General features: G+C 45.6%; 1 long non-coding RNA gene and 1 pseudogene across 1 annotated transcript; both read right to left on the reverse strand.

The window, feature by feature from the left end:
- Window positions 1–3,312: 3,312 nt before the first annotated feature.
- LOC123166982 (wall-associated receptor kinase 2-like) lies at window positions 3,313–7,432 on the reverse strand (annotated as a pseudogene).
- A 5,745-nt stretch (window positions 7,433–13,177) lies between these two features.
- LOC123166986 (uncharacterized) lies at window positions 13,178–20,894 on the reverse strand. Its single transcript, XR_006483739.1, has 2 exons — window positions 20,357–20,894; window positions 13,178–15,667 (listed from the first exon to the last, which is right to left on the reverse strand). It is a non-coding gene; the product is annotated as an uncharacterized lncRNA (long non-coding RNA).
- Window positions 20,895–23,341: the final 2,447 nt, after the last annotated feature.

The following is a 23,341-nucleotide window of genomic DNA, read 5'->3' on the forward strand; positions in this document are numbered from 1 at the left end:
ATGCCCTGCACCTGCGTGCTACAAATCTCCTCCCCTCTTTTCGTCGGTGCGGCCCTAGCATGATTCACCGCTGGTAACGGCAAACAGCAGTACACAGGCCTAGCTCTATGATTACAGCGTGTGATCAGTTCCAAATTGCACCTTTCCAATCTCCAGCATTCACACACAAGGCGCCTATCTCGACGTTTCCAGTTGGACACACACGACACGACGAGTCACGTGTTTCCCGTGTTCGCACGTTTTTAGCAGTTGAAAGCTGCTAAAGTGACCAGGCAGATGCACATGCAGCCATGGTAGACACTTTCTCAGTCGAAGACGCCGCTGCTGCATGCGTGTCCGTGCACGCACATCCATCCATCATTCCATCGCCGACTAGTTTTGTGTGTTCACATATTCTCCGGAAGGTTCATTTCCCGGCATCATTATGAAGCTATTGACCGTCGCGTGAGTATACAAGTAGTACATGGGTCTAGGTTGCCGGATTGGACGCACCGTAGCAGACGTATCCTTCCTTGAATCCTATAGTTTTAGTCGGTGTATCAAAAATATTATACTATTATTATTTTTATACATAATGGATTTACCTGAACCAATACATGAGATTCTTACTATGCTATTTGGGGATTTGTTCTTCTACTAGAGGCTCCAGGAGTAGTATTACTTACCAACCCATTTATTTTGCCTTTTCACTCGGATTAGTTCTTATTTGTATATCCTTGTTCTATTTTTTATGGTATGAACCCGTCACCTTCCGGTATTGAATCAACTAGATCAGTTTTGGCATTCCATCAGGTACGCTCAAACGACCTCCTACCAATGTGCTTGTTGCGCCGACGCTAACTAGCCGCAGGTTATTAGGACGCGGATTTTTGGGATATGGTGACACGCGATGCCGAAATCTCGCACGTCCGCATATGCATCACGATTGCTACTTAATATAGGCCACTGCAAAATACAGGACGGGTAAATCACATGCCAGAGTAAATACGTAAAGTTATACCTGACACGCATGGGCTAGGTCTCGTTTAATTCTCGTATGGATACTAGCTGTCTGGTAGCAACCCCCTTGCAGGTGTTGGGTTGGTCTTTAATTCTCATATCTGTCATAACTGCACTGTAGCTCTTCTGTGAGTTGCGTCCCTGTGGAGAGCAGAAGAACAAGAGGAGATGGCCCCAGCAGAAACGTTGATACACATGTTATAGCATATCGCTACTGGTCCTGCGTTTTACTTTCTTGGGTATACACGCGCTGACATATATCCAACATGTTCGTCTCCTTGCATTGCAGACTTCTTTTATGACACTTGTGATTAGGTGGTCAAGCCTATGTATTAATGTGCTACTCATCAATAGGCAGATGAATCAATGGAATGCTGATACAAGAAGCTTTATTCATAGCGACTGATTCATGACAAACTGGATGGTTTAGTGTATAGAGTAAGACTTATATGCTAATTAGCCCTAGATATTACAGAGCTAATAACTGGCACAATGATAAACACACTTGTATGATGATTAGTCCTAATTTACCAATTAATATATTACTACTACATATATTAATATAGTATTAATACACAGAACATCGACTAAGCACACGAATTTAGCTGTAACCATGACAAACTTGCTCCCATATATTTAGATAATTAAATGCGGCTCGCAGATATTTTCATATCGTAAGTTTTCAATTAGAAATATATGTGGAGTTGATTTTGATGTCTCTAATTTTTTTAAAATGGGAATTGTAATTTTTGGTTAACATGTATGCTTGTGAAGCTGAGATCAAAACCGAAGCCGTGAAAAGAAACCTCGTTCTCTATAAGCCATGTACAAATATTTTAACCTTTATGTAGAATTTTGCCTGATCTTCTATTAATAGACGAAATGATTTTTTTATTAATGTTGCATTTTAAAATTCAAATTATACTTTTTTCATGATTCGAGTTAACTACGAAGAATGGAGTTAATTGATTTTTCAGTAAGAAATTGATAAATGTAAGGATTTCAATTCTAAACCAATAGTTGAAACAAGTGACGAAACTAAAATACCCCACTTTCTAAATTGAACAATGCTAGGTGGAGAGAGCTGGTGTGATTATGGACAGGGTGCATGCTTCCAATGTAGTTAACACTTCACGACCTGCTCCTAATAAATGAATACAGGTTGAGGTGTGCCAGGTGAAGATGTCACATACTCCCTCCTTTTCAGTTTATAGGGCTTATCTCAAAATTTTAGTTTTTCCATTTTATAAGGCTCAATTTGGTTGTTCTCCATCACAAGTTCAGATTTCAAGATGCATTAAATCATTGCATGCAAGTATTAAGAAAAAATTGACCAATGCATATACTTTATGCATGCATGCATTGCAATTAATGCATTGATAAACATAATTTTTTGAGAAAAACAAGAGCATTAATTGGGTGCTTTTGCAAACTACAAAAAGTATTCCACCACTCAGCATCTACCTTGGTTGGTGAGATTTTTGAATTGAGCCCTATAAACCGGAAAGGAGGGAGTATGTCGCCCAATATTGTTCATCTTCAACCTGGCGCTGAGAGGAAAAAGCTGGCCATGGCATCAAGCTGTAGCGACGACGGAAGGTTAGATATCTTTCCTACGTTGGTTGGGATCCTAATACAGACCATGAGGTTGCTTTGTCCACCCACAGCCGAGAGAGAGAGAGAGAGATGGACTCCAGTGTAGCTACAATTCCACAACTCCATTGTTGGGAAGAGGAACTCTTAGATCTCCGTGAGCATGGACTAGAGAAGCTAGTGGAGTGAGGGACGAGCTGCGGGATGGATACGATGAATGGGGAAAAAATGCATGGGTTGGTTAAATGTACAAATAAATGAGATTAACTCCTCTAATCAATAGCATGGATCAGTGTAGTTATTGTGCAGTGGGGCTTACTCACTTATTGGCTGTGGAATACTAGGCCTATACTACACTGGAGCGGTGCTGAGAAATAGAGATACGGGCTGGTTGTACAAATACTACATGAATCACGTGCGCATGGACGGAGGTGATTCCATCCTCGCGTGGAACCATGTCCACTCATGATTATTCGCAGGTTATTACTACTACCTTCGTCCTAATTTATTTACTTATTTTTGCGATTCGTCCTGATTTATTGGTCCCATTGTATTTCATGCCAAATTTTGATCATATATTATAACTAACAGAATATTAATGCATGTCATAAAAAATAATATCATAGAAAACTATGTTCAAATATGAATCCAACGATATAATTTTTTGTGACATGCATTTAAATTTTTGGTCAAAATTTAGCACAAAATACAAAGGGGGCCTATAAACCAGGACGGAGGTAGTAGTGCACTACGAATATTCACGACTTGAATGGGTATGACAATACGCAATAAAATGCACTACATGTCTTGATTGGTCTCTTGAATAGAGGTTAAATTCATGCTAGATGATTATTACACACAGGGCGAGGAGGAAAATTGAATAAAACAGAGTTCGTCTAATTGTTTCAAAATATATTAGTTGCATTTACACGCAATATATTTCAATGTTATTTTCATAAACAATACAATCCAAGCTAGTGGTTCCGCAATAAACAATGACAACAAGAATGCACCATATATAAATTAAAATGCACTCACACAACAAAACTATCGAGGATATCTTGCGGATAACATGAAATCTTCCTCACGGCTATGACACATGCTTTCTTCCCTTCGTGTTGCTGATCTGCTACTCGATGGGTACTTGTATGATGTAGCTATTGAATCACCCAGGACACACTCCTTGGGTGCTTTGGAGAGCTTCCAAGACAATCTCCACTTGCCTCATGGTTGGTCGCTCTCCTGCTATCAGTTTCATGCATGACACAGCTAGAGTAGCTACATCTTCCACTTCACTACCTCCCTCCTCCATGACCTGTGGATCCAATATTTTGGCTTGATTTCCATCATCATGTAGTTCAACAAACTGTGTGACAATGCAATCACCTTCAGAGGACATACACAAAGATGTCCTCTTCCTTGTTAGCAACTCAACAAGAAGGACACCAAAGCTATAGACGTCGCTACTTTCTGTTAATCGTCGTGTGTAATAATACATTGGATCTAAATATCCCATAGTTCTTTGCACTGCAGTTGGTGTTTGTGTTTGATCTGGAATGTATCGTGAAGCTCCAAAGTCTGACACTTTCGCTACCAAGGCATCATCAAGAAGTATGTTGGAAGGCTTAATATCTCTATGGATTATGGGGACTGAAATAGCGGAGTGAAGATAAGCTAGAGCTTTGCTTATTTCACTTGCGATCCTTAACCTATCTTTCCAAGATAGAGATCTTGGTGCCTCTGTGTGAAGATGGTCACTGAGTGTTCCATTGGAAACGAACTCGTAAGCAAGTAGAGGGATTTCTGCCTCAAGGCAACAACCGTGAAGTTTCACAATATGCTTATGATTGATCTGTGAGAGTATGGCAACCTCATTAATGAACTCGCCAATTTCTCTCTTGATATTCTTATGGTTGATCTTTGATTTCTTGATGGCCACAACATGTAGATCTGACAAGATCCCTTTGAAGACAGTGCCATGCCCTCCACCACCAAGCTTACGAGCTTGATCAAAATTGTTAGTAGCCTTCTCTAGCTCCTCTAGAGAAATGAGCATTCTCTCTGCGATGTCATCCCTATCGGATACGAGTTGCTTCAATAGTTGTCCACGGTTTTGTCGAAAAAATTTCTGCCTCAACATCCTAGCCTCGTTGCTTAAGATAACGGGTTATTATGAGTGCACCAAGAACCAAAATGAGAACACACGGGCCACTAGCAACCGACAGACCAATGATTAATCTCAAGTGACGATTACCTACAAAATAATAAATACACAACGTATTTACTTCCTACTACAACTAGAGCATATGAATAAGAGCTAAAAGTAATTAACTTTAATTCTTCCATTGTTGGCACTCACTACTATTCCCTCCATGGGAAATTATAGTACATACAATATTCTATCAGAGGTCAAACTTTGTAAACTTTGAACAAGTTCATAAAAAATTAGCAGTATGATATACTAGATTCATCGTGCCATATGCACTATAATTTATCAACCGATGGACATATGTAAGTGCCAAATTAATACCAATAGATTCATCAAGAAATACATTTTCATATGGTATATTTTCAGCATCGAAATGTTCATATTTTATTAATAAGTTTGGTCAATGTTACAAAGTTTGATTAAAAAATAGATTATATATGCACTATAATTTGGCAAGAATGGAAGAATTTTAAAAATGATGATATATGGATCATAAATGTAGATGGTAAGGTAATATATATAACTAAGCGAAGCATGGTACTCGTACCTGTGTTTACCACAGGCATGACACAGTCATTGCGTACATTGGGGTTGCCCTTGGTCCCTTTGGGACATCCGCACCGGAATGTTCCGGGAAGTTCCTCGCAGTTGCCGAAGCACCCATGTTCTTCTTTTCGACCACACTCTTTGATATCTACACACGTACATATACTTACAGAATTTAGCTGATGTCTTGTTCAAAAACTAGCTTGTCAAAAAGTCAAAGTAAGTGCGATCTGCCTCCTGATGGAAGCGCCAAGGGTTAGGACCTAGTGCTTCTACTGTCTGGCTGGGTCGATACAACACTGGGCCGTTTTGTATATGTGCGTGTGTGTTCTTTCTATCTACTCCCTCCGTCTCAAAATAAGTGTCTCAACTTTGTATTAACTGTAATACAAAATTATACTAAGCTTGAGACACTTATTTTAGAATAGAGGGAGTAGTACATTGTTACTGTAAACTGATATTTTCTTCCTCCCTATTCATGAAAAGGGCAGAAGAACTGCCAGTTCCCCTGCAAAAGATAATGGGAGGCTCTATTTGTCAGGCGCCTGGAAAAAGAAGTTGCATCAGTTACTTGTTATGTGAACCATCAGATTTTGATCCAATGGTCCACAATAGATCGTGGAACTGTTCATCGTCTTCCTCCTGCCTTCTTCCTCCTCCGGTCCCTCAGCCTACCCCGCCCCATCCGCCGGCCTCCACCCCCCGCGTCCACCGGCCGCTACCGCGCGCCGCGTCGCCACCCCGCCCTCCCCTCGACCTCCCCCATCGCCGTTGCTAGTCACCACGCCGACCATCCTCTAAGCCCCGCACCAATGGAGAACTCCGGTGATCCCCTGCAACCCCCACCTTAAGATAGATAATGGGGCCGTTACTCACCCTAAGATAGATGGTGGGGCTAGTTCTTCTCTGGCGAGCTTCTCCGGTGAGGTCCGACCAAGAGGGAAAGAAGAAGAAGGGGGGGGGAAAAGTGACTGATGCGGGAAGAAATTTCTGGCACATAAGAAATAGCAAATCCGAAAAACAGCAACATAAAGCATAAGTACCTTGGCATCCGGCGGTGAGGTAAGGGTTACCGTCGTAGCCCTTGTTGCACCGGCAAGAATAGCCTCTGAATGTGGCCCGGGGTTCACCCTTTTTCTCGAAAAAAAAGCCCGTGGATGTATTGGTTGTCTCGTACACGCACTGGCTGTTGGTGCTTTTGCAGATGGTCCGATCTGCGTCGGCCGGGCATATCCCCGTGTAGTTGTCATGCCGTCTGTCGGTCGGTGCAGCTCCGTAGGGCACCGCCCACCGGAGAATCATGGGGACCTTCACCTCAGCAGCTGTCCTTCCCAGCGCGACGCGCAGTCTCCTTATCCGGTCGTAATTGAGCCAACCCATCTCGGCGACGAGCACGTTCACCGCGTTGTACTCCAAGTACATTCTCCATCTCGGCATGCCGCCGCCGAGCCGCTTAAGCTCCACGCCATAGGATGCGTCGCCTGCGGGGATGTACGACTGGCAGCAGCCGAGGTTGGAGCAGATGTTGCCGCCTTCATCGCGGGTCACCATCAGATACATGGAGCGGAAGGAGGCGCAGCCGCTGACGATATGGCCGCTGCTCCCGTTCATCCTCTGGAGCGTGACTTGCACGTTGCACCCCGTGAGGATGAGCTCGTTCAAGTCCTGCCCGAGGATGTATGGGTATGGCAGCACCCCGCCCCCGCCGACGGCGAGGCTCCAGCTCCACCGGTAGACCCCATCGCCGGAGTCGCTCATGTTTACGGCGTACACTCCCTGGCGGATGACGCGCACCGTGGTGTTCCTCAGGGAGATGTTGACAACCTCCAAAGCACCGGCGCCGCCCTCGCCGAGGAGCAGCCTCGGCGGCTTGCTGCCGTGGTCGCAGGTGAGCTTGAACCCTGGCCGGTAGCACCTGGCGGGGCCCATGCCGAACGGGTACGGCACGCTCACGTCGCCACAGGTGGCATTGCAGTTCGGCATCGTCGTCGGCGGATCCACGGCGACCACCATTGGCACCGACATCAGCAGCAGCAACGCTGCAACGGACACCCAGCTTGTTACCATCGTCACAGCTCCGTGTGCTTGGGTAATTTTAGTGGGTGTGAATTGATGCCGGTACATATAGCACTCCGTAGTTGACCCGCAGCGCGTGCACCGCGTGCGCGTCCACACCCCGGGCCCTAGCTGCACCGGCCGGCACCTTTTCTGCCACGCCGTACTTCACCAGACGCGTCCTCCGACGACTCGAACTCCGCGCTCGCGCCAGAGCTGGCGAGGAAGGCGCAACGCAAGGTGCCCGGGTGCCGGCCGGAAGCGCCCCCGTTCCCGGCGCTCCTGTCCGAGGCGTCCGACTACATCGCCGCGCTGGAGATGCAGGTGCGCGCCATGGCCCGTGCTCCTGCCTACTACTCCTGTAAATTGCCGCGCTGGAGTAGTAGTGATGCATTGGTCCCTTGCAAATTGCACTGTTACGTAGGAGTAATTTTTATTTTTTTCAGAAGAACCGACAGATGCACAAGATTTCCGTTATTTTCTTCCTCTTGGCTAAATCGAGACGAACGGGTTCGAGCTTTCTACGGTGGCCGCCCGTAACGACCAACGGGCAACGCCATAATTCCCCCGTGTGGAAGGATTATTGTATCACCTGCAAGGATTAAATCATGTTTTTTTAGGGGTAAAACCTGTTCCATTTATTCAAAAGCGTTTGGGATCTCCGCCGCTACGACCTGCAGAATGCAGTCCGGCAGGGATTGGAGCCACAACTTCCGATCTATTCATCTTCAATCATCGCAGTACAACGAACACCAGAAATAATAAAAATTACATCCAGGTCCGTAGACCACCTAGCGACGACTACAGGCACTAAAGCGAGCCGAAGGCGCGCCGTTGTCATTGCCCCTCCCTCGCCCGGAGTCGGGCACACCTTGTTGTAGTAGACAGTCGGGAAGTCATCGTCCTAAGGCCCCATAAGACCAGCGCACCAGAACAGCAACCGCCGCCGATGAAGGATAACGTAGATCGAAAGGATCCAATCTGAAGACACACGAACATAGACGAAAAACAACCAGATCCGAGCAAATCCACCGAGGATAGATCCGCCGGAGACACACCTCCACACGCCCACCAACGATGCTATACGCACCACTGGAACGGGGGCTAGGCGGGGAGACTTTTATTTCATCTTCAGGGAGCCGTCTCGTCTTCCTGAGCAGGACACAAACCCTAACAAATCTGAAAGGAACGACTAACAACGGAGCCCTCTCGCCGGCCCTTGCCAGGATCCACCTCGCCTCCATGGCCCTAGGGCCACCGGAGACGAGGCAGACCTACGGCGGAGCCGGCGAAAGGCACAAACCCTAGCTTTTTTGGTGGAGGAGGAGGAGGCGGCTGCGTTGTTTTGGATGTTGCGTTGCGTCTCTGGTATCATGCATGTTGGCTGGCTGCATAGGGAACCAACTTTTTCCTGGCGGCTGATGGCGCTAGGTTGGGCTAGGTTGATGCAGTATGCGGTGTTTAGTTGTGCACGGCATAAGTTATGATCACCACTTCTTACTACTAGTGATGACCTTATCATACATGATAAAAACATCGTTTTGGTCATAGCTAGTAAACAAATAGCACATCATCTTACTACTAACAAATAGCACATCATTCTATTGTTGTTGTCGTTGCTTCTTCTTCTTCCACTAGTACAAAATAGGGCTTTCGTCACAGGGCAATATTCACATTAGTCCCGGTTCAGTCACGAACTGGGACTAATGTGAGCATTGGTCCCGGTTCGTGCGGCTAAGGCATTAGTCCCGGTTCACCTGGGCCCTTTAGTCCCGGTTGGTGCCACGAACCGGTACTAATGGGCTTTGAGGCATTAGTACCGGTTGATGGCACCAACCGGGACTAAAGGTCTAACCTTTAGTCCCGGTTGGTGCCACCAACCGGTACTAATGGGCTTTGAGGCATTAGTACCGGTTCATGGCACGAACCGGTACTAAAGGGCCCATTTTCAAACTCTACCCCCCCCCCCCCCCCGACCGCCTTTTCAGTTTTAGAAAAAACAAAAGCAAATGATGGAAATGTCAAAAAAAATAAAATAAAATAAGTTTCCCATGTGATATGTGGTCTAGTTGTTGGGAAAATTAACAAATATGAATTTCGACTTTATTTGCAAAATCTCTCTGGAATTTCTTAAAATGGGCATAACTTTTGCATACGAACTCGGATGAAAAAGTTTTTTATATGAAAAATCATCTACTCGAAAAGTTACATCCGAATTTAACCGGGGGAACCCGTTAAACATTTTCAAAATCCTCAAAAACCTAACAGAAAAAAGTTACGGTGCTTTTAAGATCTGGAGAGGCAAAAAAATTCAAAAAATTTCAAATTATGGTCAAACTAATTATTCTAGAATATTCTAAATAATTATTTTAGTTTTTTTGAATTTTGGTCAAATCTGGTCAAACTGTGGTCAAACAATGGTCAAACTAATTATTTCGGAAATATTAGTGTTACTAAATAATTATTGTTGTTTAAAACAATAGTTTCAAACTTAAACAGTGAAATGTGTCACTTCATGCTCAAGCTAAATTCCTGAGGGTTAATAGAATTGACATCTTACTATTGTCAGGAAAACAACAAGTGCAGACTTGGAAACGAGGGAGAATAGAACCCGGAAGTTAAGCGTGCTCAGGCTGGAGTAGTGAGAGGATGGGTGACCGTCCACGAAGTTAGATGATTTGGAATGATGAGGGGTGATTAGAGATTAGAGGATAAATTGAGCAGTGATGAGGGGTGGTGATTAGAGATTAGAGGTTAAAATAATTCAGAAATTTAAAAATCAAAAAAAAAATTCGCAAACGGAAATTTCAAAAAAAAAATATCATAAAATTTCCTACCAACCGGGACTAAAGTTGGAGCTCCACGTGGCCGCGACCTTTAGTCCCGATTCGTGTAAGAACCGGGACTAAAGGGGGGAGGCATTAGTAACGACCCTTTAGTCCCGGTTCAAAAACCGGGACTAAAGGCCCTTACCAACCGGGACAAAAGCCCCCTTTTCTACTAGTGTTCTTCTTCTGTCGTTGCTTCTTCTTCTGCTGTTGTTGTTGTTGTTTCTTCTTCTTCAGATTCTTGTCTAACCGCTGTTTGTCCACATTGTCTCAGCCCACTCCATCTTTCTGTTCTTCCAATCTTCATTGTCAAATGCCTCCATACCATGGCCGGAGGTTTCAACATCATCAACCATCACATCTTCCTCCTCCGGCACAAGCTCATCACAGCCCAATTGTAGGATCCAGTTATGAGTATGCAACATGCAAGAACAAGCCTAACCTGGGTGGGGAAAGTGTGAAATGGATTATGATCCAGGATTCTAAATCTATTCTTCAGAGCCCCAAATGCCTTCTAAACAGTAACTCTAAGGTTAGAGTGTCTGAGGTTGAACAATTCTTATGCGGTCCTAGGATACTTCCTGAAAGAGAACTCGTTCAGAGAACTCGCTCACCACACCAAGCTGGCATGCATAGTCAGCATCTCGTAGGTAGAACTTGCCATGATATTGATATGCCATCAGGTTCAGCCATGTTGTCAGCAAGAATGTTAGCATCATGCGTTGATTCTTCCTAGCCAACTAACACATGTGTGAACTTCATATCGGAGTCAACAGCAGCAAGCACACTCTGGCTTGTGTAGTGCTTTAAACCCCTATAAGTTGCAACATGTGACTTCGACACTAGTAGTCATATTAGTACCATCTACTTTGCCGATGCAATCCTGAAAACGGCATGAAAACATGGTGGTATGGTTGTATCAGGACAATACAAGCATGTCAAGGCATGAACCACGGGTAGTGCTCACCTTGAAATACATATGCCATCTTGGGCTCATGCGAGCCTTGCTAGGAATATGTCCGGTTGGTGCCTTGATCGTCTCTCCTCTGAGCTCCCAAAACAACATACATGAATTTCCTAAAATACATGGAAATGGTTTGCATTGATCTCATGAACGTCTCTACAAGCTTGGCGAAAGGTTCTCTTTTCATTCGAAGTATCCCCAGAAACATTGAACCATAACGAATGACACGATTATCACTCCGACGAACAACTGTCTTGTGGGCCAACATGAGCCAGGCCTGAATCACAACTATCAGTGTTGCTGCTTGAACAACCAGCTTCATTCGTTCGTTCATAACCTAGGCAACACTGTTGGTGTGGTGAGCAATGGCAAAATCGATCCTACACCGTACCTAACGGCCTAACAAACGACCTAACAGAGAAGGGGGTTGTATGCTGCTTATCCCCTTTGGAGCCGACGACCCGCCCATGGCACAGATGAGGAGGACGAGACGACGTCGAAGACGAAGGGGTAAGCAGATCCTATTGCCGGAGATTGAAGTTGATGCCGCTGCCACTTCCATAGATTTGAGAGTCACAACTGTTGAGCATGGCAAGAACTGTCCTAGCGCTAGAGGTGAGCGAGTACATGGGGTGATGCTAGATTTTGCAGCATTCCGTGCCCGCCAATTTCCATCTTCTGTCATCTCCACCCATACTTTCCCTACAATGCCGTGTACGTCGTGCCTCATTTTCGCGTCCGACTCAGCCTGACTCGCTGGAAATGACCGATTTGAGTGTTCTTGGCGAGTCCGGCTCTAGGCTGCTTTAAGATTCATGTGCGTGTGAGCCAGGCCACCGTGTACACCTCACGTGCCCCGTACGCGTGGTAGGTTGATGGCTACGATCCATGTCGCCGTGCGATTAGGGGGTGCATACGACATGGCTAGTGCGTGACAGGCCGTGTGCCGTGTGCGCTCGACAGTGCAAACGCGTACGTTGGCATGTGCGTCACGTCCTCGCAATGACAAGATGGGGCTGTGGTCCATTGCGTGTTTGCCAATTAGTCGTACGTAATACACATGGATGCAATGTTTCTGAACCTACTCGTATGGATCGGCGCCTAGTGCAGGTCTTTTTCAGACAAGGTTGATTTTCTAAGAAAGCTATTTGAATTGAGCACTGCTATGCATAGTACTAGTATAAACTCGCGCACAACTCTCACACACCATTGGATTGCTTCGTTTGATTAATCTGTATATATATGGCTTCTACTCGTGCACAAATCGCGCATCATCACATCATGTGCACATCACTTTCGATTTGAATTTTATTCTCGATGCTCCGAAACATTCCAGAGGAAAGGGTCAAGGGTAAAATGCCAGCAAATGGTTTTGGTACATACAGTATATTTTTAATCCAACGACATGTTCATGCATACAACACTCAAACCGGAAGTACACGAGTCCATGTGTAATATTGTATTTTTTTAGAGTGCAAAAAATGAAAAATAAGAACAATTGCTCAAGGGGCACAAATGTTGGGCTATCAAAACATCAACAATTGAACAAAAAATAGGGGCACAACAGACTTTTCCCACCAAATATTCTCATTCTTGAATTTGAAGCTGGCTGTAAGCCAAACAAAATAAACCGCTGCTCCAAGGTGGAGCTGCAACTCCTGGAATTGCTCCAAAGTGGAGTTGATGGAGTTAAGCTGATTTTTGAGGAGTGGAGCCGTCCCAAAGAGGCCCTTACATGTGACATAGTTCCGTCACATCTACATGAGCCTGAGACACACCATAAAACTAAGGAATAGCCCATATATTCGAGCCACATAATAGACATCAAACTATATCCATATCTAGATGAAACTGCTTATTGCAAATGCACATTCATGATTAGACATAATGGTACGATAGGTAGAGAAAACTCTCGGTACAAACTCCAGGGAATCTAGGCCAAAAAAAAAAAAAACTTCCATGCGACAAACGAAACAGCTGTACTCACAAAACAAAACACTTTTTATAGTCGCAACCAGCATAATTTACAAATAGCACAACAGGGCCATTAGATTCTGGGAGTACGACGCATGGAGGCATGTAGCTCGCCAAAGATACTAATACAGGAGCTAGTTGTAAACTTGTATGTAAAGATTGTATGGTAATACAGTTGCATGGAGGGCTAATATGTAATGGCTAGCAAGTGAGACTAGTTATCAAAATTGCAGTTCAAGCCATGGCACTTTATTTCTTGCCATCTTAATGCTCATATGCATCCAGGTATGAACAAGCATGTTGCACTTGTAACCAGATTGACCATATGAATCACAGCACCGCCAACACTGCATATACTTTGACTTAAAACAGGCATCAGTAGAGAGAAGGACGGCCATATGAAGAAGCTAGTGTATCTGATACACTTAGTGATCCGCGTTGGAGATGCCCCTGTTCTACATTTCATCATTCAAATGGTTGCTCACAGAAAGCAAGCCGTCCCGATTTGCATGCTTCCACCTAGTCACACAAAACCCTAACCCTAACACACACCATAAAAACAAGCAATGGTATCTGATCTCAGTACACATCTGAATGAGCCTTACTCATCATTTCCATCAATAGCACTTTGCTTCAATCCCACAAAAAAGAATAGAGGGAAACCAGTTGTCAAAGAACAAAATATGACCAGAAACCACGCAAGAATCAGTGAAAGCAGAAAGAATTACTATATCGGAATCAAATCATGATCTGGTGGACACAAAAAAGGGTACATGTATCAGTAAAAGGCTCAGATGCTTATATCTCCATCTCGACACCATACATGAACTTCTGCTAAAATGACCATGAACATCTTATATTTGTGGACGGAGGGAGTAATAGTTGGCCGCTGAACTGGTTACTTGCTGTGACACAAGCCATCCTAGTTTAGCACCAAGTGAATCAATTCAGGTGTTAGATAGAAGCTCTTGCAGGGAAGTTATATCATCACAGCCATTCATGAACATGACACAAAGGAAACAGTAATCTTAACTTGCCCTATACAACCCTTAAGTTGAAACCACTAAAGAACTAACAAGAAACCAAAAGTACAACTGATAAGTAGATAAAAGAGTACAGCAGAAGAACGAAATTATGAAGTAGCAATTGAAACAAGCAAACTGCCCCAACAGTAATTAAGATAGTCTTAAGAACTATCCAAGGGACAGCAGAATTATCATAACCATTCAAGAAAAAGGAAGAACAGAAGACAACAATAAGTGCGGCTAGAGTACTGTTCCTAAAACAACAGAACTGGTTGACATACTGCAAAACCAACAAAATGTGTAGGAAAAATAGAATAGTCGAAGATCCCTTTGCGCATGCAACAGATAGGGCTGCAAGAAAAGCTCGAGGCTCGTGAGCCGCTCGAGATCGACTTGTTTTTTGACTCGACTTGAGATCAACTCGAAAATAAACAAGCAGAGTTTGAACACTTTATGTAGCTCGACCAAGAAACGAGCCGATCTTGAGCCAATATTGGCTCGTTCGATTTTAGCTCGATAGCTCGACAGAATATCATTATGTTAAATGATCATGCCATATATTAAACGAAAATAAGATAATTTATTACCATATATTTTGTCCATAATTTTTCTCCATTTTATATTTACCAACGAACATGGAAACTTAATTAAGTTCAGAGGAGATTTAGGCCTAATTATTGCACGTGGTCGACTATGTGTTAAATACCCTATATTTTTGGCAAAGGTTCCCAGCATATTCACCTTAAATTTTTTTGGTTTTAATCTATAGATTTATAATTTCTATCATCTCATTTAGCTCGAAACTAGCTCGAGATCGACTCGAGATCGTTACAAGCTGAGCACGAGTCATGTTCTACAGCTCGATCATGAGCTTCACTTAGTTTGAGCTCGCTCGAATTTTCATACGAGTTGAGCTAAGCCAACTCCAACTCGCTCGAGCTCGACTCGTTTGCATCCCTAGCAACAGATAAGGGTGGAAAATAGGTCGGGTCAGATACAAAACATATGCAGCTAAGCACAGTATCAGCAGCTGGAGGGCGATTAGAGCTCAGAAGAGAGAAGAGGTGGTAATTAAGATTTAAGTGCCTCTTTGGAACGCAAGTATCGTTCAATATGTATTCCCTCCACATTCAGTAAGAGTTCAGGCGGAGAGGGATTCAGACTTCCCAGACACAGCAGCTCAGGTCCAAAAGGCGGAACTGAATCGTGAAAAATCCATCAGAGTAGCTCAGATCTCGTTGAGCACACCCAACTTCCCAGCCACCAGAGGCCACAGGACTACTCCGCCCCATGATCCACACCGCAAACCGCCAGCCCCTGATGTTTCAGCTGTGCCGGCTGCCCGAGAAGGGCCTCCCAAGCCGATGCATTAGTGCAGAGGGCGCGACAGGAGGGGTGGCCCCATGAAGCAAAGGTCTGAGGCCGGGGGAGACGGCAGGCTTCACCACCTTCATCATTCCTCATCGCTGCCTCTCTATCACAGGTGAAGCTTTATAAGGACATAGGGATGGCAAGCATCGATGGTGGAAGTTAAGGAGGACTACAATGGCAAATATCAATAGAAAAATTGACAATGGATGCAAAAATAGGACCAAAAAACTGAAAAATAGCATCAATAAATCTGCTTTTAAATTGGTTTGATAAAAAGATTTGACACCATCTCACCTTCCCAGAAGGTCCACATAAAGAAACAGAGCCATAATAACAAAGAACCAAAGCCGTAGGTAATGCCAGGTTTCTTTTTCAAGGTACAGGCCAACAATGTACATAATATATACAACTTAATTTTCACAGTGAGCCCACGACCATTCACAGTTGCCAAACAGGTATTCTTAAAATCAAGAAGAAACAAAGAAAAGTTTTTGGGAAAATCAAACTGTTTTCTGGAGTATATTCCAAAAGTACTCACTGATCAAATTAATATAATCAAACAGTAGAAGCATCAGACACAGGTGTCATAACAAATACATGCACGAGGAATAGTTCACAAAATCCAGGAAACAAAATCCAGGAAAATTGTGGAGTATTACTTGAATGGCTCAGATTTAACCCACCATAAATCACCAAAGTTGGAAAATGCTTCAGGTAGTACTCGAAGCCTTTCGGTACCAAACAACAACAACAACAAAGCCTTTCAGTCCCAAACAAGTTGGGGTAGGCACGTGGATACCTAATTTCCATGCACCCCTGCCCATGGCTAGTTCTTGGTGATATTCCAGTCCTTCAGGTCTCACCTTACCATCTCTCTCTCTCTTTCCCCGCCCAGCAACAAATAGCCGCAACTGGTAACTTGCTGCAAAGCAAGGCCTCCTAGTATTACGACTGACTGTCTAACTGGGCAAAGTTGAATGGAACCAATCATCTCTATCTCAGGATATGTTGAAAGATCTCCAACACCAAAGAGGAGGAAATCATCATAGCCATTCAGAAAAGAATAGAACTCATCAGCACACAACAGAAACAAATATGCTGTGTTCGGAAGTTGATTTGGAACACTATGCTGATGGCCGTATTACTAGAAATGAAAGAAGCAATTTACATTTGTTCACTTCAGATAAAAGGAGTAACTGCCAGAAAAAAAAAAACAGGACAATACAAATTTTCCATTTTGGAAAAGAAAAACATAAGGTAGAAATCCAAGTCAAAAACAATAGTGTGTTCGACATATATAGTTTGTACAACTATACAGGCAAAAAATAAGCCAGCTAGAAATCAATCCAAGCTAGGGCGGTTGGCTTCATCACCAAGAGAAGACATCAATCCAAGTCCAGATGGGCCGTTACCCACATCAACACAATAGAGAGGAATAAAAAAGAAAAAACAGTGCATAGTAGAGAAGGTAAAATCGAATATTTGTAGCGTAGCAAAAGAGGGCTCAGTTTTGCCTTTCATCTTCAAGCCCAACACTCGCATCTCTTGCTGCATAATCTACCCATCACGATGTAAAAGAACTGCCCTGGTTATCATTCATCAGAATGACCGTCCAAGTAGCAGAACATCCAACATTAGCGATGAATTGAACAGGCTGCAAGAGAGGTAAGGGTGTGCTCTAATTTAGTACCCATAGGCCACAGCTCTTAATTGCTCAAGACAGGCTTATTTCAGCCACGGTCATCATCATTGCCCCTGGTAAGGACTCCATCTCTTCATCACACAGTAGCATGCATACATCATCCATCCATCCATCCATCAGGCTGGTCGTAGTGGTAAGTAACTTGTCGCATCCATGATATCCATTACAGGCATGCACACATCCATCCATCCATCCTCTTTAATTACTTGTCACATGATCTTTTTTGCCTATGTGGCATGCATGTTACTACTCCCTCCGTTCCATAATTACTGTTGTGGTTTTAGTTCAAATAGTTCAATTTGAACTAAAACCTAAGTTACTCCCACTATGACTAGTCTCAGTCTCAGGAGCTGCTCGTACCTGGCCTCGACCGCCCAGTGTGGACGACGCATCAGATAATGCCTTACGGTTCCCAGCCCACACCACAACCAAATCCAAGGCAATGAAATGGCAGTGGCTGGCAGCACCGTAGAGACGGGGAACTGACGTGGCAGCCACCCGGACAATGGGGTAGCAAGTCGGCAATGAGAGCTTTGCTGATTTGTTTAGGGCTTGAGAGAGAGAGAGAGAGAGAGAGAGAAAGGTGAGGAGGATTCATACCGAATCCAAAACAAAATGCAACTGAACTGAGCAAAAGAGGGCTCAGTTTTGCATTTCATCTTCAAACCAACACTCACACCTCTTGCTGCATAATCTATCCATCGCAGTGTAAGAGAACTGCCCTGGTTATCACTCATCAGAACGACCATCCAAGGCACAGAACATCCAACATCCGCGATGAATTGGACAGGCTGCAAGAGAGGCAAGGGTGGGCTAAAGAGTAACTCCAACGCAGATACCAATTTTCTTGCACTGTTTAGTCCCACCTCGCCAAGGCTGTCTTGATTGCTCAAGACATGATTATTTCAGCCACAGTCATCATCATCGGCATCGCCCCTAGCAACATAACCATGAATCCATACATATATGCATGCATACATCCATCTATCCATCCATCCTGCTCAGGAGTTGCTCATACCTGGCCTCGACCGACCAAAACTCCGGCTCCGACGACGCATCAGAAGACACCGTACGGTTCCCAGCCGACGGGCACAACCAAATCCAAGGCAATGGGACGGCGGTGGCAGGCAGCACCGTAGCGGTGGGGAACTGAACTGACGCGGCGTACATCCGGACGATAGGTCAGTCAGCGATCCGGCAACAAGAGCTCGCCTGATTTGTTTTAAAAATATACTCCCTCCGTTCGGATCAAGTGTCGTGGTTTTAGTTCACGACACATGAATGCATCCATTCATCCATCCTTCTCAGGAGCTGCTCATACCTGGCCTCGACCGACCAAACCTCCCGCACGGACGACGCATCAGACGTCATCCTACGGCCCCCAGCCCACGCCACAACCGAATCCAAGCCAATGGAATGGCGGTGGCTGGCCGCACCGTAGCAGCGCTGGGTCAGCGATCCGGCAACGAGAGCTTGGCTGATTCGGTTTAGGATTTACTGGTGTGAACTCTAAGCGCGCGCGCGCACAGAGTGAGCGAGTGTGTGAGAGTCTGAGAGAGAGAGAGAGAGAGATGGGGGGACCGTACCGGATCCAAAGCAAAACGCAGCCAAGCTGCGAGAAATCCATCGACGGCGGCTCAGATCCCGCGCCGGCCCGACCAAGCCCTCGACCGCAGCGCGCCATGGGCCCCGCCGCTCGGTCCCCAGCCCGCACGGCCGCAGACGCCTCCCGCATCCATCCATCCTCTTTAATTACTTGCCAGTCATTTTTGCCTATGTGTCATGAATGTTACTACTCCCTCTGTTCCATAATTCAGTTACTCCCACTATGACTAGTCTCAGTCTCAGGAGCTGCCCATACCTGGCCTCGACCGACCAAACATCCTGGTGTGGACGACTCATCAGACAACGCCTTACGGGACCCAGCCCACGCCACAACCAAATCCAAGGCAATGGAATGGCAGTGGCTGGCAGCACCGTAGAGACAGGGAACTGACGTGGCAACCACCGGGACGATGGGTCAGCGAGTCGGCAATGAGAGCTTGACTGATTTGTTTTAGGGGTTGAGAGAGAGAGAGGTGAGGAGGATTCATACCGAATCCAAGACAAAATGCAACTGAACCGAGCATATGTAGCGTAGCAAAACAAGGCTCAGTTTTGCATTTCATCTTCAAACCCAACACTCACATCTCTTGCTGCATAATCCACCCATTGCCATGTAAGAGAACTGCCCTGGTTATCACTCATCAGAATGACCATCCAAGGCAAAGAACATCCAACATTGGCAATGAATTTGACAGGCTGCAAGAGAGGCAAGGGTGGGCTCTAAGGCCAACTCCTTTTTTCTGGCACTGTTTAGTCCCACCTCGCCGAGCTGTCTTGATTGCTCAAGACATGATTATTTCAACCAGTCATCATCATCGGCATCGCCCCTCCTTTTTTTCCAAAAAGGAGGTTGAACCCCCGAGCAACATGACCATGATATCCATACATATATGCATGCATACATCCATCTATCCATCCATCCTGCTCAGGAGTTGCTCATACCTGGCCTAGACCGACCAAAACTCCGGCTCCAACGACGCATCAGACAACACCGTAAGGTTCCCAGCCCATACGCACAACCGAATCCAAGGCAATTGGACGGCGGTGGTAGCGGTGGGGAACTGACGCGGCGGACATCCGGAAAATAGGTCAGCAATCCGGCAACGAGAGCTCGCCTGATTTGTTTTAAAAATATAATCCGGCAACGACACATGAATGCATCCATTCATCCATCCTTGTCAGGAGCTGCTCATACCTGGCCTCGACCGACCAAACCTCCCGCATCAGACATCATCCTACGGCTCCCAGCCCACGCCACAACCGAATCCAAGGCAATGGAATGGCGGTGGCTGGCGGCACCGTAGCAGCGCTGGGGAACTGAGGCGGCAACGAGAGCTCGGCTGATTCGGTTTAGGATTTACTGGTGTGAACTCTAGGCGCGCGCGCGCACAGAGTGAGCGAGTGTGTGTGAGAGTCTGAGAGAGAGAGAGAGAGAGAGAGAGAGAGAGAGAGAGTGAGAGAGAGAGGGAGATGGGGGGACCGTACCGGATCCAAAGCGAAACGCAGCCAAGCTGCGAGAAATCCATCGACGGCGGCTCAGATCCCGCGCCGGCCAGACCAGGCCCTTGACCGGAGCACCGCTCGGTCCCCAGCCCGCACGGCCGCGGACGCCCCCCGCATCGGCGGCAGCCCCGAGGGGCCTCCAAGCCGATGCGCGACGGCGCGGCGAGGGGGGCTGGCCCCGAGGAGCGGCGGCCCGGCGCGACCGCCGCCCGGAGCCTGGCCGTCGCCGGCGGCTCCCTCCATCATCGCCGCCGTCCGGGGAGGGAAGCGGTCATCGGCCACGGCGAGAGGGGCGGGCACGGCGGCAGGATTCGGTCAGACATGGTTAGAGCGCTCGCATTGCATGCTCCGCCGCCGGTGGCCTCTCGCACCAGGACTGGTCCGAGCCAGATCCGGGAATGGATGGAGGGGAAGGGGAATGAGAGCGGGGGTGCAGATGAGGGGAGGGAAGAAGCCACCTTCAGCCGTTGCTTGGGGGAGGACACACGGAGTGCCGACTAGCGCACTAGAGTTAGACCCAGTGAACGTGTCCTCTTGTGTGCATTTTCTCGGGGTCTCTTCTCAACCAAACATAAAAAAATACTCATATGAATCTCGGCGTAAAATCAATGACAAAGATACATTTGATGTGCAATGCTTAAGATAGACTTAGACGTTGTTTAGCAAAACAGTTTTCTCAGGTCGTCGCGGTTAAGACATTGTTTAACTTAGGCCAACCTCAACGCCGGCGCCCCAACGGACGCGGATGTTGTCCTTTTTTTTATGTTTGGATTGGCTAGGCAAACGCTCAATGTCTGATTTTTTTTTCCGCCGGACCATAGATCAGCCCAACGCGGACGGAGAGATTTCGGAATTATAAAAAATAAAAACAACAAATAAAATAATAAAATAGCCACCAACAGTCCAGTTTACATTAAATAAAAATATTGAAAATGAAAACATGCGTGCGGTGGCGACGGCGGCGTCCTTCTCGGTCAAGTCGACATACACCGGTGCATCGATCCACGGAAAGCCGCCTAGGAGGCTGCCAGTGCCGCGCTGCATCTGTCGCCGCCTGCTGGACCGGCTGAGTGTCGTGCACCCGTGTGCCGCCTGCCGCTTGGCTGCCAAGGCGCATGTCTCGGCCTCGTACAGGTGTCGTTGCTTCTCCTCTTCATCGCGCACAGCCAAACAGGCGTGCACGACGTAGAAGGGCACCATGCTCGCCCATGAAATCGAACGCCACAACACTCCATGAGCACAGGCGATGCTTGTGGGTGTGGCCACGGGGAAAATATCTGGTATTCCCACACCTAGGGTGCTCCCGGTGCTTCAAAACTCTATAGCACGTTTCTAAATGTTCGAAAAAATCTGAAAAAAAATCTAGCACATTGACGCAACATCAAAGTATGTTGTCAAAAAATTTGAAATCAAAATTCAAAACATAGCTTGAGAAACATAAATGACAAATTCGACAGTAAATAGTATGCAACTTAAGTTGGGCTTTAGAGTAGGCCCATTACCACATTGATGTCTATTTTGTCATTTTTGTATCTCGAGCAATGTTTCGAAATTTGATTTGATTTTTCTTAACAACATACATTGATGTTGTGTCAATGTGCTAGTTTTTTTCAGAATTTTTTTAACACTTTAAAATGTGCTACCGAGTTTGGAGCACCGGGAGCACCCTAGGGATGGGAGTACTACATATTTCCCCTGTGGCCACGGCGCGTTAGTCTCCACGCCCGTTGTTTAAGTAATTAATGTTGAACCTTATACTCCCACTATTCCTTAATATAGTGCATATATATTATCTTAAAAGTTTACAGAGAATAGAATACTTTATATAATGAGATGGACAATTTCATATTGTATGTATGTGATATTGTAGCTATAGATAATTTCGCCCATAAATTTGGTCAGACTTGACTCCTAAAATAATTTGTATACACTACACTATGAAACGGAGAAGTATTAAGCCTAACACCTTACAAACTCAGAGCACTTCTACCATCGATCAGGACAAAGCCCACTTCAAAGTTATTGATCCTAGGCTCCATGATCAGCGGGCATCGTTGTGGCTCGATGAGAATTTTGGGGGCCATTGCTTTGGTTGAAGATGGTGATTTACACCTTCCACAAGGACCGGACATGAAGCACGAGATGTGATGTGTTCTCATGCTAATACTTTCGCTTTATGTATTTTCAACTTGTCTCACTCACTCTCATCGGTGTTATTAAGCCAACCATTTCATCTCAAGACTCAATCTACATGTGCCTATCATGTACCCCAACAAACGAGCATAAAACCCCACTGAACCAGCCTAGACAAAGATTACACCAACGAGCGACGAGTCGGCCCACTGCATGAAATGCAGAAGAAGAGAACTGGTTTGGTGGGGGTATGCCCAGATTTGGGAGCATACTCCAACCATGGAAATACCAGATTTGGTCTAGATGCGTACAAGATTAATAGATGGGCAGCGGAGCACAACACAAAGAAAATTGGTGGACCAATATGTCAAGGCCCAATACTGCAAACCGGAAGGCCATGGCTTCATGAACAATGCTCGTCTCTTCGGCTATTTGGAACTGAGAGAAATTCTAGTGTTTAGGAAGAAATCCACTAACATTGTCATGCTCATCCACCTCTTCCACATTCTCAAGCTCATCCAGGACGAGTCAAGGCTTTTTGATCACGGCGGGAGGTAGGCATCTGAGCATCATCATGCCACACATTTTTGTGTTGGTAGGTGTATACTATCTCTATTGGGCTATGATGTGGAGCCAAAATGTACTTTGAACACCCCTCTCTCCCTCTCTAATTAAGAATGAGGCAAATCTTTTGCCTTGGTTTTAAAAATAATAATTATTTCCTGGGCATTATCTATGTGTGTATAGCAACAATGAACATGTATATGGTGAGAAAATAGTCAAGAATATCAACATAAGCAAAATCCAGGGACAGCTGTAGTTATCGCAAAGAGA

This window comes from Triticum aestivum, chromosome 7D (genome assembly GCF_018294505.1).
Source record: "Triticum aestivum cultivar Chinese Spring chromosome 7D, IWGSC CS RefSeq v2.1, whole genome shotgun sequence".
In the NCBI taxonomy this organism is placed as follows: Eukaryota; Viridiplantae; Streptophyta; class Magnoliopsida; order Poales; family Poaceae; genus Triticum; species Triticum aestivum.